The following is a 14,258-nucleotide window of genomic DNA, read 5'->3' as shown; positions in this document are numbered from 1 at the left end:
CTATAATTTCTTCATTCATTAAATACATAAAAAATGAAATGTTCTTCTTCTTTTGTTTTAGTGAGATTGAAGATTGTACCCCAGATACAAATGCTAAAATATTTGAAGGTGAAAGTCTTACCTTAATTTAAATTAGAAAGCATTCAAATGGAGACCTTGTTTAATGCTTTGATGAATCTTTAAGTTATCAAACCTGAAGTTGATACTGGTTTGTTTGTTTTTTTCCTGTGAGCTTATCTACTTTTTGAAAATGATCCAGTACTGTATCACTCAGGTGTTAAAATGAGCCGATATTGCAGCTGTCCAACTTGATCATTTATTCATTCATTCAAGCTCTAAGTAGTAAAGCCAAGACTCAAACCTGAATTGCTACTAAGATTTTATTAATGATTTTAGTCAAGAATATGGTGTAATATTATGAAGTTACATTTGCAATGCTCCTGTGAGAAATATCCATAAAATAATGGTGTATCATATGATAGTTTCTATCATAGCCAGAACCATGATACTAGAATTTAATTATTTCTTTTTGAGAACCTGTCTTTCCTTTGTACTTAGCCTGACCAAAATGCATTTTTTAAAAAGGATTTTAGAGCTAAATTTATTTGCTCACATTAAAATCCGGCTGATATGGACCTAACTTTCCTTAATCTCTATTAAGACTGTGTCTTTAGAAAATTTGTAAGGAGTTTTTCATTCTCTATTTGTTGGAGGCTCAGAGCATCAGTGTGTTTCTAACAATGATAGCATGTACAAGAGGTAGGCTGTCATGTGTATAGTATAGTGACCTTGAAACTCACACCAAGGTTCACCCTGGCTATGTCAAACATACAACCCACTCAAGGAGTTGCCAAAGAAACATTCTCTCAACTTGGAACTGAAAATCATTTTCAGTAAGATGATTCATAGAATAGTGGCAGTATGCCAGAATTCTATGAACATATCATATCCAAAAGGTGTCCCAACAATCACTGATATCTGCATTTATGGAATCATAGGCTATTAGAGAAACCACTTAGATACAAACCCCCTCATTTTTTCTATGAGGAAACTCAAGCTCAGCACAAGGAAGTGACTTGTCCAAGGTTACACTGAATAAGACACAGAGCCCAGCCTGGACCCCATCCCCTGAAGTGTCTTGTTCTTCCAACTTTGTTGCAATGATGATGCTTAATTCTTATATCCTTCAGTAATACTGCAGCTGTCTGATTCAATCATTTATTTATTCATTCATTCAAAGATTTACTGGGTACCTCTTGTGTTCTAGGATCCCACATATGCATAAGACTAACAAAGTCCTTGGTCTTATAGAATTTACATTGTACCTTGGGGCAGGGCGTCAAAGGGTGGGGACATAAACAGGATCATCACAGATACTGATAAGTACTTCCCATCTCATCTGGGACAAAAGCCAAAGAAAGTTCAATGGCTTGTGAAACCCTACCTCATCTAAACATCACCCCAACCCCCTAATACCTCTCTAACCTCCTCTGTTCCTCTTCCTGGCTCACTCTGCTCCAGTCTCACTGACTTCCTTGCTGCTCCTTAAACGTTTGAGGCATTCAGGGCCTTTGTTCTGGCTGATCTTCGTGTAGCACCCATCTCCCCATATCTGCATTGCTCATTCCTCACATTCAGATCTTTGCTCAAATGTCACCTTCTCAATGAGGTCTTCTTTGACCACACTCTTTAAAACTTACTTGGAGCCTCATTCTCACTATGGCAGTACCTGTTCCACTTCTTTATTTTTCTCTCTAGCACATTGGCACAATTCCTGTTTGACAGACTATTAATTGTTGTTTTTACTATCTCCCTCTAGATTATAAGCTCCATGAAAATCACAACTGTATTCCCAAGAGCCTAACAGACATGTACTAGGGAGGAGGCGTTTATAGGAGAGACTATGGGAGTAACTAGTGGGTGGGGTAGGGGGGTGTAGGGCACAATTATGTTTTGGTTATGTTGAAATTGAGGTACCCATTAGATATTCAAGTTGAGGTGTCACATACACAATGGGATGTTTAAGTCTGGAGTTCAATAGGTAGGTTAGGACTGGACATATACATTCTCAGTTTCACATAGAATATGCAATAAAATCTAAAATAACAAGTCTGAATATCTGAGATCCTCAATTATTGAGAATTTTTATGAGACTTTTCATCAAAACATATTCCTAGTATATCCTAGAAAGTTGATGGCTACTTAGTCTAGAAACTTAAAAAAATGGTGCTTGGAATGGTAGCCTTGGTAGTGAACCAGATGTCCTTATTCAGTCATTTAAAAGCAAAAGGCAGTTCAGTTATGTGAAATAGAGTCAGACACTTTAGAAAGTTTATCAACTAATAATGAAATTTTACCAAATTTCTCAGATAAGTCAAATAATTAGTCCATCTCATATTTGAGTTATCTGAGGTTTTACTACTACTATTTATTTTTTTAAATAAGAACCTACTTTGGCCCAAAGGACAATTCAGTGTGACCACTTGCACTGGCTCCTGATGGCATGTCTACAAAACGCATAGTTTTTACATATATCTCATTTATCCTCTTATGAGACAGGGAGTGTCATTCACATTCTACATATAAAGAAACAGAGAGAAATTAGATTCAATTTGACAACATTCACACAGCTCTAAGTAGTAAAGCTAAGACTCAAACTCGGGTTTTCTGACTCCTTAGCAGGTTATCTGCCTCCTCAGCTGTGGGTCTTTGTGAAACTTCTCTCAGTCTCATTGTAGTAGATACTTAATTTCCTTGGGCTGAATTTCTTTTACTGGCATATTGACATCCCCTGGGATTTGGGCAACTTTTAGTCCTGTAGCAACTCCTCAATATTTCTTCTTAGTATTACCTCAAAATGCTCCTCATTCTCACCAAAAGTATTTCCTAAGACCAGCATTTTCCTCTTATTCCACTTACCTGTTTTTAATAAGCTATGTCGAATCAGTGTTAGAACTAGAAAAGCCCTTAGGAATCATCAACAATAATCCCTTCATCCCTTGATTTATGTGTAAACAAACAGGCCCATAGAGATTGAATAGATGTGCACAGATATGTAGGTACAGAATTAGAGAGTCTGCCTCTCCTCCTAATCACACCTCATTTTCATAATTCCCAAATGAAGGGCTAAGACAAGTCCCAGAATTCCAGGGATCTCATCTATTTCAGTTTTGTACACCTTATGTATACACTAAAAAACGTTTCTATATGCCTAATTTCTATGACTTTTTGGTGAAAAATAAGATCAGGTTTGTATTAACACCACTCATGCTTCAGAAATAATACTATTTTCCTTTTTTTCTCCCCACCCACCCTACCCCAGAAAGTTCTCAGGAACAAAAGCCAGAGAATTCAAACAGTGTTGAGGTAAACATTTTTCAATACCCTTTCATTGGTATACATGGGGTCCAACTAAATATGGCCCAGTTTTTAAGGTCAAATCAGAGGCAGGATGGTGCAATTTGAGGGACATCAGAACATAGAATTCCTACTCACAATTTCTTCATACTCAGAGATCTCTCCCCATCACTGAGATCTGCCCATGGTACCCAAGAAATCCCAAAATCAAAACCCTCACCTTAGCATTATCATTCCTTGCACAGAAAGAGCCACTCTTCCTCCCTAGCACCTAAACACAGTTCCATTCCCAAACTCTGTTCCTGAAGTCTCTAAAGAAGAGCCTAGAGACAAGTGAGTCATTTGGCCCTGCGTAGGGCACATGGACCCAAGTGAAGGACTTGGTGGAGGCAGAAAGGGAATAGAAGCCTCAAAACTGGAAGAGAGTGGTTTCCAGGAAATGAGTGCTGATTCCCTCCATTTACCTGTATTTTCCTAAGGACTGGCTTTTTAACGGCAGCTTTATAAAAGGTCCAGCTATTCTCCAGTGTAAACTCAGGAGATTTCCTCTTCCCTACTCCTTTTCAGAAAGTTTCCAATGAGGGCTGAAGCTGTAGATCCTGTTCTGTTTATTTTTTTAGCACTTTGTTTCTTGGCACAGCATTCTAACTGTAGAACCAGAAAAGGGGACTGAGTTAGAGACACTGAAAGAGGTCACAGAGAAGAGATCCCCCACATATCTGTTGGTGAAGTGTCTCCTGAGCTGTGCACACATGGAACTGACCTGATGTTACACGGACAAAAGGCCTTGAGAACTTGAACTATAGTCTTAATGGTGGCGCACACACACAGGTACTATAAAAATACTGCCAAGACTTTGGAAACTAAATTTACATTAGAACCATGGCCATAGAAGGCAGGGTAGGACGTGTGGTCTGAACCTAAGTTGGTTATACTTAAGTAAATGAGAACCACAAAAGATCAACCCTCTCAAGGGATTTTAGTAATTCTTAGAATTTCATGAAATTTTTAATGCTCGGGATATAATCCAAATCAAAATAAAAAGACCTAAAATTCTGTTTATAATTTTTAATGAAAAGGATAAGAGATACCAACATCAACATAGCCAAGATATTGAAATTTTCAGACAAAAACTTAAAGCAATGATTATAACAATGTTCCATGAAGTAATGCATATACTCTTGAATTTAATGGAAAAAAATATATATTCTCAGCAGAACTTAAGTATATTTACTCATCTCAGACACAAGGTATCATTTGCCCCGTGCTTTTGGATTAAGTATGCTCATGGAGTTGTGTGGGCATTTAAAAAAAATTTTCAGTATCTGCGTAACCCTCAGCAATTTCAGTTTAGTTGGTGGTATGGGACTCAGGGATCCACATTTAAAAAAAAATTTTGCACAGATAGCTCTATTGTGCAGCCAGTAGTGACAGTCAGTGCTTTAGATAGTCTCTGCTCCATTTTATTCCTCAAGTATCTTGTTGGAAATATCTTAATACATAAGCTGTCTCAATCCTCTTGGAGGAACTATGATAGAACTTATATAATATCTGGTGATTTTTACAAAATCTATACACGTCTTATATATGAGATGTATTTATGCCTTCCTTCATTGATTTTACACTTGTTTTAATTGCTAGCATTATAGAATATTTACAATGAAGCCAGCTACCTATCCCAGACTATTTTATGCCTTACTGGGAAAATTTCTGCTTCAGCATTCAGAGGTGACAAAGGCCTACAGAGTAGAGGTAGCAGCTGAGCCATATTCCCTGACCTCCCAGGTCCACACAGCCACTTTCTTGGTCCAGACCCCCAAATGGTTAAGACTTCCATAAAAGGAAATTAAGAGTTATGTAGTGAACAGCCATTTCCTTCTCTATCATTATGTCTATTATCAGGAAAGAATTTATAATTTATTACTTATTTCAATTCAGCCAAAGGAGGGAGGGGGGAACATTGATCATCATTTAATGTTAGCCAAAATCCTTGTCTATGACAAGCGTCAATCCTAGGCATCATGACTGGGCAATATTAAGAGTCTAAGCCTCAGAATAATTCTTTGAGACTGCAGGGCACAGATTTTACGTACAATGCAGCAATGGTTGTAGTACATCTGTTAAGGATTTCCAGGTATCTCTAGTGTGTGGTGTCCAACAAAAGATTAAGTTGGTGCTTTATTTACCTTGGCAGTTTATGACCATCTTTGAAAGAAACAAGAATACCCTTGACAGTGTGGATTCCTCTGAAGAAGTCACTTGTTACAAAATATACTATTCTTTTAACATTCCTCATGGAATAAGTGGATCCCCCTTGCAGTATTGACACGTATTATCAATATGAGATTGAAGTACTATTATTCTTACTATTCATATATATATTACAGAGTTCTCTTACTTTAACCTCAAGCCAAAGCAGTAATAGATAATGGAACTAACATTCATTAAGTACCAACTATCTGCATTTTATTAAAGAGGAAAGTCAGAGTCACTGAGGAGGGAAGAGAGAGACCATATCACTAACAGGTGCCCCACAGCTAATCTGCTGCAGAGCTGGGATTCAAAAACAGATCTGCAGGACCTCAAAGCCAAAGCTCATTCAACATACCGGTAGCTTGCATATGCAAATGCTCATGGGAGCCAGGCAGGTAGCATAAACAAGAGCAACAGGTTGACTGGGGATCTGTGGCCCACTGAAGACAGGGTGTCCTGTCTAAAGGAGGGCACAGCTACCTGGGTCCAATTGTTGGCCTGCTGGGTTGTTGCGGGTCTTCCCATTCAAGTCTTAGCATCTTTCAAAAGAAGCTGGAGGTGAAAGTTTGATGTGAAAATTCCTGATTTTTACATTTTGTGAAATGCCTTGAAGAACAAACAAAACTTATCCATATATCCTATACCATACTTTCCCTGTGCATCTCGTAAGACCGTAATTCACAAATGAGAAAATGGAAGTAAAACCTGTTAGTAAAATTTTATCTTTTATCAGAATGTACATCTCTCTTTCATCCATCTTTTTGGCTTTTTCCCTATTAATTCTTAGGTCATTTAAAAAATAATAGCACAGTAAAAAAAATACTTTGTTTATGGTTACATGTACTGTTTGCTATCTTAGCTTTAATCACAGAAAATTGTATTGCTAAAATGCAGAAATCTAGGTAACAGCAAGAAGTATAGTCATGAACTTTAGCATGTTCTGGAATTAAGAAAATATGGGCTTTACTGTTGTGTTTCCATGTCCTGTTCTATCCTATCATAAAGTTGAAAGGTACATAAATGCTCGCTTCTGTTTTCATATGTAAAATTATCATTTTGTTTACATTAAAATATGATATTCTCTATGAGTCCATGTTCTGAACAAGTGGTACAGAAAAGTGAATCCAAATGGAAACTTATTATCAATACAGTGTTATTTCACATGACAAAAATGTCACTTGAAGTTAGTCAACTAAATACCCAAAGTGGGTGAGAAATTATAGCAGTTTTAATGCACTTCTAATTTCACTTGAGCACTCAAAATTAGACACCTTCACTGTACATCATTGAAAAGTTACTTTCCCATGTGAGTTTAGCTCATCACAGTGTTTCAGAGAGTTTTCTGTTAGAAAAAGGCATCCTTTGCATACCTGACTAGAGAAGCATCAGAATGCAGTAGATATAATGACACCATGAAAGTCAGAAAGTTGGACTCTATCCCCAGGCTGGCCACTTTCTACTCATGTGACCTTAAGCAAAATATTTGACCTCACCAAGATTCAGTGTGCAAAATGATGATATCATTCTTCTTGTTTACTTCACAGGAGTGTTGGAAGGATCAAAAGAATCTCTGTGAATGGTTTCTAAATCCTGCAAATTATTTTTTAAATGTACATTTCTGAATTCTTAATTGCCAATGCTGTAGTATGTACGACTGCCTCAATTAAAATGTCTAATAAATATCCATATGCTTTTTTGCTTTATCCACAGAAATTCCCAAGTCCAATATTACCAAACAAGGATCTAAAATGCTGGCAAAGGTGTCTTCAGCTCTGTCAAAAGTGTTTCTTTGAACTAACTCCAGTATTTCCAAATCTTCAACACCTCGGCAGGGTGAGCACTGAAGTTTCTATGCTTGATATAACTATGCTTACTTCCCTTAGAAAATAAAATGTTTTGTAAAGCATAACATAATGTCCTATAAGATGATTCTTGTAAAACCAAGCAAAAAACTAAGAGCCAAAGAAAGTATGATAAAGACCTGGGTAAGAGAAGGGTTTAATAAACATTTCTGATAAACATACTGGTATGAGAAAATGCCAACTTCTAATATTACCTCTGTGCCATGAGAGAAAGAAACAAAAGTGTACCTAGTAAACCAGTCAGTCCTCAGTAACCACCACAAAATGAACATGAATTTTCCTACTAAATTTTTAAAGGATATTTTCACCAAATAGTTAGCAAGTTAAGATGAAACTCCAACTGGATTTTATGGCACTATTACATTGATTAGTTCACTATTACAAGAATATTCTGATATGCAGATAAAAGTGTTTATGCCAGATAAAAAAAATCAGGTTTTCCACCTGCAGATAAAGTTTTATCAGTTTGTAAAAAACCTCGCAAGCAAAAAAAAAATCCAGCTATGTATAGAATACCAGCTAGAGATAAGTGATTACTGTGGATAAAATACTATATATGCATAAAATGAGACCTGTAATTAAAGAAAAATACCCTTTACAGACAGGTTACTTTTTTGTGTGTAAGATATCATCAGTAAAAAAGTTGTTGGTAGTAAAGTTATTAAATCCTTTATATAAATAATTTTACATGAACATAAAGACTATTTGTAAGAACATGAGTAATGAGGAAAATTTAACAAGATGGATAGCTAGTACAGTGTTAGAAGAAATTTTGAAATCAGTTCACTTGCTACTTTGTGATATGGATCCAACTGCTGCGTGGTTGTCACTGGAATCTAAGGATCATGTTTAAAAGGTTCAAACGGTGGACCAAACAGCAAAGAATGTTAATCACCATCACTAGCTCTCCTAATCTTGACTCATGAAATTTTGGAGAATGTATTATCTTTTTTCTAAAAGTTTTTGACAGGGAACCAGCTGTAATGCAGAAACACCTGAGGGAATTTTGATTTACAAAATTGTGTTTTCTCTAATAAAGTTAAGCAGTCAGTTTATGACATGGAGACCAGAAGAAAAAATGTGATTATATAGAATTTTTACTTTCTAATAATTTGTTTAATTAGTAATTTAGTCCAAGTTTAACAATCTCTAATAAATGATCTGATCTCAAAATCATATAAAATCATGAAATCTATAGATACAGACCTTTCAAAAATGACAGTTATTAAGAAATGACTGGTACTGCAGTTCAAACCTATTTTCAGAAGAATTCTACCAGTGTGGATACACTGACTGTGGTGTCAAAAGTATCCTTACGGATGCCATACAAACCACTGATGTTCCCAAGCCCTAGACATCAGATGCTTTTAAACTGCATTTTAACAGAACAGAAGATTTCTACTGAAAAGTTTTTTATCGAAGCTTTTATCCATGTTTTAAAAAACTGATAATAAGCAAATCACTAGTTACTGAAATTCACTGTGGTTTCAAGGAACTCTGGTTCACATACTTCTATAAAGATTTAGTACTTTAGAATAATGTACTCTCTGATATGTGTTTTCATGGTAAAGGAGATTTCCAATTTTCTCCAACTCTAGTAGAAGAAGGAGCATCAAGTTCAAAATTACCTCTTGAAGCTATTAAAATTATGGAAAAAGTGGTTTAAATCATTGATAAATTTGTTTCAGGAAAAAACTTAATCCAGAAAAGGTTCTGTTAGATGTCAGATGTTAAATGAAACTTTGTGCATGTTTGGCTAACCTTGTCAAAAAGATGCTAAAAGTATCAAACATTGAATTACATATTACCTGATAAAATCTGTAGTAGCTAAAAGTTCTAGAACTAACTGTATTTGAGCCACTGATCCTGAAGAATGTCTTTTAAATCCATAAGGCATTGGAATAATTTCTGAGGTGATTTATTCTATTTATGTTGTACTAAAACAGGTTGGCAAACTTTTTATGTGAAGGGCTAGATAGTAAACACCAAAATTTGCAAAGCATCTAGTCTCTGTCAAAACTATTCCATTCTGCCTTTAGAGCATAAAAGCAGCCAAAGATTACATATGAACAAATTAATATGGCTATGACTCAATGAAAATTTATTTATGAACTGTGAAATTTGAACTTTACTTTTCACATCACAAAATATTAGTATTTTGATTTTTTTCAGTTATTAAAAAATTTTGAGAACATTTTTAGTTTGTAAAAGACCACTGAATTCCTTAGGGGAAGAGACAACCACACAAAGAAGTGAATATCCAACCAAGAGATTTATTTAGTGGCATCGGGTGGCTGCCCACGAGAGTGAGGGAGCAGCAGCGCGGGCTGGGAGCTCTGGCTTATATATCCTGTTAAGGCATTTGGCACGAGCTGATTGGTTATGGATTCATTGGGGTCAGCTGGCTGGACTTTATTGGTCTGTGTCACAGAGTTTTTGTGTCATGAGCGGGAAGCTGAACCTAATCTTGGGAAACCAAAACTTAATGGTCACCACCTTAGGTCAAGGAGTGTGGGGGTTGGGTGCCATTTGACTAACAGTTTGCAGGCTGGTCAAAAATAGATGCCTGGTCAGATTTCTGCCATGAGTGGTAATTTGCTGTCTCCTGTATTATGAAAATTTGGGACCCATAAATTAGTTGAATATTTGATAAAGAACACAGAACATTTCTAAAAATAATGAATTTGGAGTTTTTCATTTTATTACAAAAAATTAGTACATAAAGTTCAAATGCTCATTTAGTGATTTAATTATTGAATATTTTGCCAAAGAGGCACATGAACATTCTACTAAAATATACCTTTAGTTAGAAAAAGGAAAGTCAGAGATTCAAGATGGCGTCATGAGTGGTGAGAAAGAGAACTCCTCCTAAAAACCACATATAATATGAAAATGTAGTTAATAAAACTAATCCTAAAAGAGCAACAGGAAAAAAGACTGCACCAGACTGCATACACCTGAAGAACAGAGCAGACCTCATGAAACAAAGTAATGTACCAAAGCCTTGATTGGGTGGGACCTAAGCCCTTTCCCCACCCCACCTCACTGGGAAGAGGAAGACAAACAGAGTGGGGAGGGGGTGGAAGCCTAGGACTGCTGAACACCCAGCCCTGGAGATCTGCTTTGGGAGCACAGACATACACTGCCTAGTGCTCTGGAGATTGGTGTGGTTGGAAAGCTAAGAAACGCAGAATACTTGTTGAAACTGAGATTCCAGCCATTTCTGGAGGACAGGGATCCATATCCAGCCACCATGAGACAAAGGAAAGGCAAGCAGTCCAAGAGGATTCCTAACAGCAAGAGGGCTGCTGAAGGGGTGGTGTTTGCACAGAGATTGCTGCACGGGGGACGGGATAGGTGGACAGGATTGCTGGGTGCACTCTGCCGAGCAGGTTGGAAACTTTCGGAAGCTTCAGATGCTCCAACCCTCAGGCTAGTTGCTCAGCTCTGAGGCCCCCCACTGTGATACACAACCTACTTCACCTTCTTCCAAGCCTACCAGCACTGTCTTGCAAATCCACAGTCCCTGACCTGGCTTCAGGCCAGCCTAGGGAGGACACACCAACCGCAGCTACAAACACAAAGTGCAGAAGGTTACACCTGTGTACTCAGCCCACAGGTTCTGACAGTGGAGACAGGCACAAGAGCTGCAAAGCAGGAAAGAGCTCTTTCTGCCCCCTAGGCACAAGCACTGTTCCACTGTGATCCCTGGGGCTGAGCAGCTCCAGAGAATAGAGCATCTAGGCATTTGAAGGCACCACATACAAATACAAAATGTCAGAGGAACCTGGTTCAAACAAAAATCTCAGAAATGCTAAGAAAAGGGCTAAATAAAATTGAACTCACCAATTTTCCTGAAAGAGTTCAAAATAAAAATCATAAACATGCTCATGGAGGTACAGAAAAATATTCAAGAACTCAGGGATGAATTTAGAACAGAGATTTGAATCATTAAGAAATTCCATATCTAAAATGAAACATACAATGGAGGGATCTAAAAGCAGATTAGATGTAGTAAAAGAGATGGTAAATGCAATAGAAATTAGAGAAGAGGAATACAAAGAAGGTGAGGCACAGAGAGAAAAAGGATTTCTATGAATGAGAGAATATTGAGAGAACTGTGTGACCAATCCAAAAGGAACAATATTTGCATTATATGGGCACCAGAAGAAAAAGAGAGAGGAAAATGGATAGAAAGTGTATTTGAGGAGGTAATTGCTGAAAACTTCCCCAATGTGGGAAAGGAGACAGTCTCTCAGGCCATGGAGGTGCATGGATCTCCTAACACAAGGGACCCAAGGAAGACAACAACAAGACATATAATAATTAAAATGGCAAAATTCAAGGATAAGGACAGACATTTAAAAGCATCTAGACAGACAAAAATGATCACATACAAAGGAAAAACCATCAGGCTGTCATCAGACTTTTCAACAGAAACCTTACAGACCAGAAGGGAGTGGCATCATATACTCAATGCAATGAAGCAGAAGGGCCTTGAACCAAGATTAATCTACCCATCAAGATTATCATTTAAATTTTAAGGAGGGATTAAATAATTTTCAGATAAGCAATAGCTGAGAGAATTTAGCTTCCACAAACCACCATGATAGTGCATTTTTGGAGGGACTGCTATAGGTGGAAGTATTCCTTAGGCTAAACAGCTGTCACCAGGGGAAATAAAACCACAGCAAAGAAAGTAGAATGATTAATTACTAAGCAAATGCAAAATCAAATCAACTACCACCAAAGTCAATCAAGGGATAGACAAAGAGTACAAAATATGATACTTAATATATAAAGAATGGAGGAGGAAAAAAAACCCATTAGGTTGTGTTTAAAATAGAATACTGAGTTAAATTAGACTCTTAGATAGTAAGGGAATTACCCTTGAACCTTTGGTAACCACAAATCTAAAGCCTGCAATGGCAATAAGTACATACCTATAGAAAATCATGCTAAATGTAAATGGTCTGAATGCACCAATCAAAAGACAAGGAGTCACTGAATGGATAAAAAAACAAGACCTGCCTATATACTGCCTAGAAGAGACTCATGTGAAACCCAAAGACATACACAGACTGAAAGTAAAGGGATGGAAAAAGATATTTCATGCAATAGGGAGAAAAAAGCAGCAGGTGCAGTACTTGTATCAGACAACTTAGACTTCAAAACAAAGGAAGTAACAAGAGACAAAGAAGGACATTACATAATGATAAAGGAGTCAGTCCAACAAGAGGATTTAACCATTATTGTTACCTGTGCACCCAACACAGGATCACCTACATATGTGAAACAAATACTAACATAATAAAAGGGAGAAATAGAATGCAATGCATTCATTTTAGGAGACTTCAACACACCACTCACTCCAAAGGACAGATCACCCAGACAGAAAATAAGTAAGGACACAGAGGCACTGAACAACATATTAGAACAGATGGACCCAACGGACATTTACAGAACACTTCATCCAAAAGCAACAGAATACACATTCTTCTAAAGTACACATGGAACATTTTCCAGAGTAGACCACATACTAGGTGACAAAAAGAGGCTCAGTAAATTCAAAAAGACTGTAATTGTACCAACCAGCTTCTCAGATCACAAAGGTATAAAACTAGAAATAAATTACATGAAGAAAATGAAAAAGCCCACAAACACATGGAGGCTTAATAACATGCTCTTATATAATCAATGGATCAATGACCAAATAAAAAAAGAGATCAAGCAATATATGGAGACAAATGACAATAATAATTCAACAACACAAAATCTGTGGGATGCAGCCAAGGCCGTGCTAAGAGGGAAGTATATTACAATACAGGCCTACCTCAGGAAAGAAGAAAAATCCCAAAGGAACAGTATAAACTCACAATTAATAAAACTAGAAAAAGAAGAAAAGATGATGCCCGAAGTCAGTAGAAGGAGGGTGGTTCTTTGAGAAAATAAACAAAACAGATAAACCCCTAGCCAGACTTATCAAGAAAAAAAGAGAGTCTATACACATAAACAGAATCAGAAGTGAGAAAGGAAATATAACTATAGACATCACAGAAACACAAAGAATTATTAGAGAATACTATGAAAAATTATATGCTAACAAACTGGATAACCTAGAAGAAATGGACAACTTTCCAGAAAAATACAACCTTCCAAGGCTGACCCTGGAAGGAACAGAAAATCTGAATATACCAATTACCAGCAAAGAAATTGAATTGGTAATCAAGAAACTACTAAGAACAAAACCACTGGACCAGACAGCTTCACCGCTGAATTTTATCAAACATTTAGTGAAGACCTAATACCCATCTGCCTTAAAGTTTTCCAAAAAGTAGAAGAGGAGAGAATACTCCCAAACTCATTCTACAAGTCCAGCATCACTCGAATATCAAAACCACATAAAAGGAAAATTACATACCAATATCCATGATGAACATAGATGCAAAAATACTCGACAAAATATTAACAAACTGAATTAAAAAATACATCAAAAAGATCATCCATTGTGATAAGGTAGGATTTAGTCCAGGGATGGTACATTGAAAAATCCATCAACACCATCCACCACATCAACAAAAAGGACAAAAACTACATAATCTTCTCCATAGATGCTGAAAAAATCATTTGACAATATTCAACATCCATTCATAATAAAATCTCTCAAAAAAAATGGGTATACAGGGCAAGTACCTCAACATAATAAAGGCCATATTTGATAAACAAAGCCAACATCATTCTTAACAGTGAGAAGCTGAAAGCCTTCCCTTTAAGATTGGGAACAAG

The sequence above is a fragment of the Manis pentadactyla genome, chromosome 6 (assembly GCF_030020395.1).
Source record: "Manis pentadactyla isolate mManPen7 chromosome 6, mManPen7.hap1, whole genome shotgun sequence".
NCBI lineage: Eukaryota > Metazoa > Chordata > Mammalia > Pholidota > Manidae > Manis > Manis pentadactyla.
The sequence above is the reverse complement of the archived record's forward strand: the minus strand, read 5'-3'. Positions refer to the sequence as shown.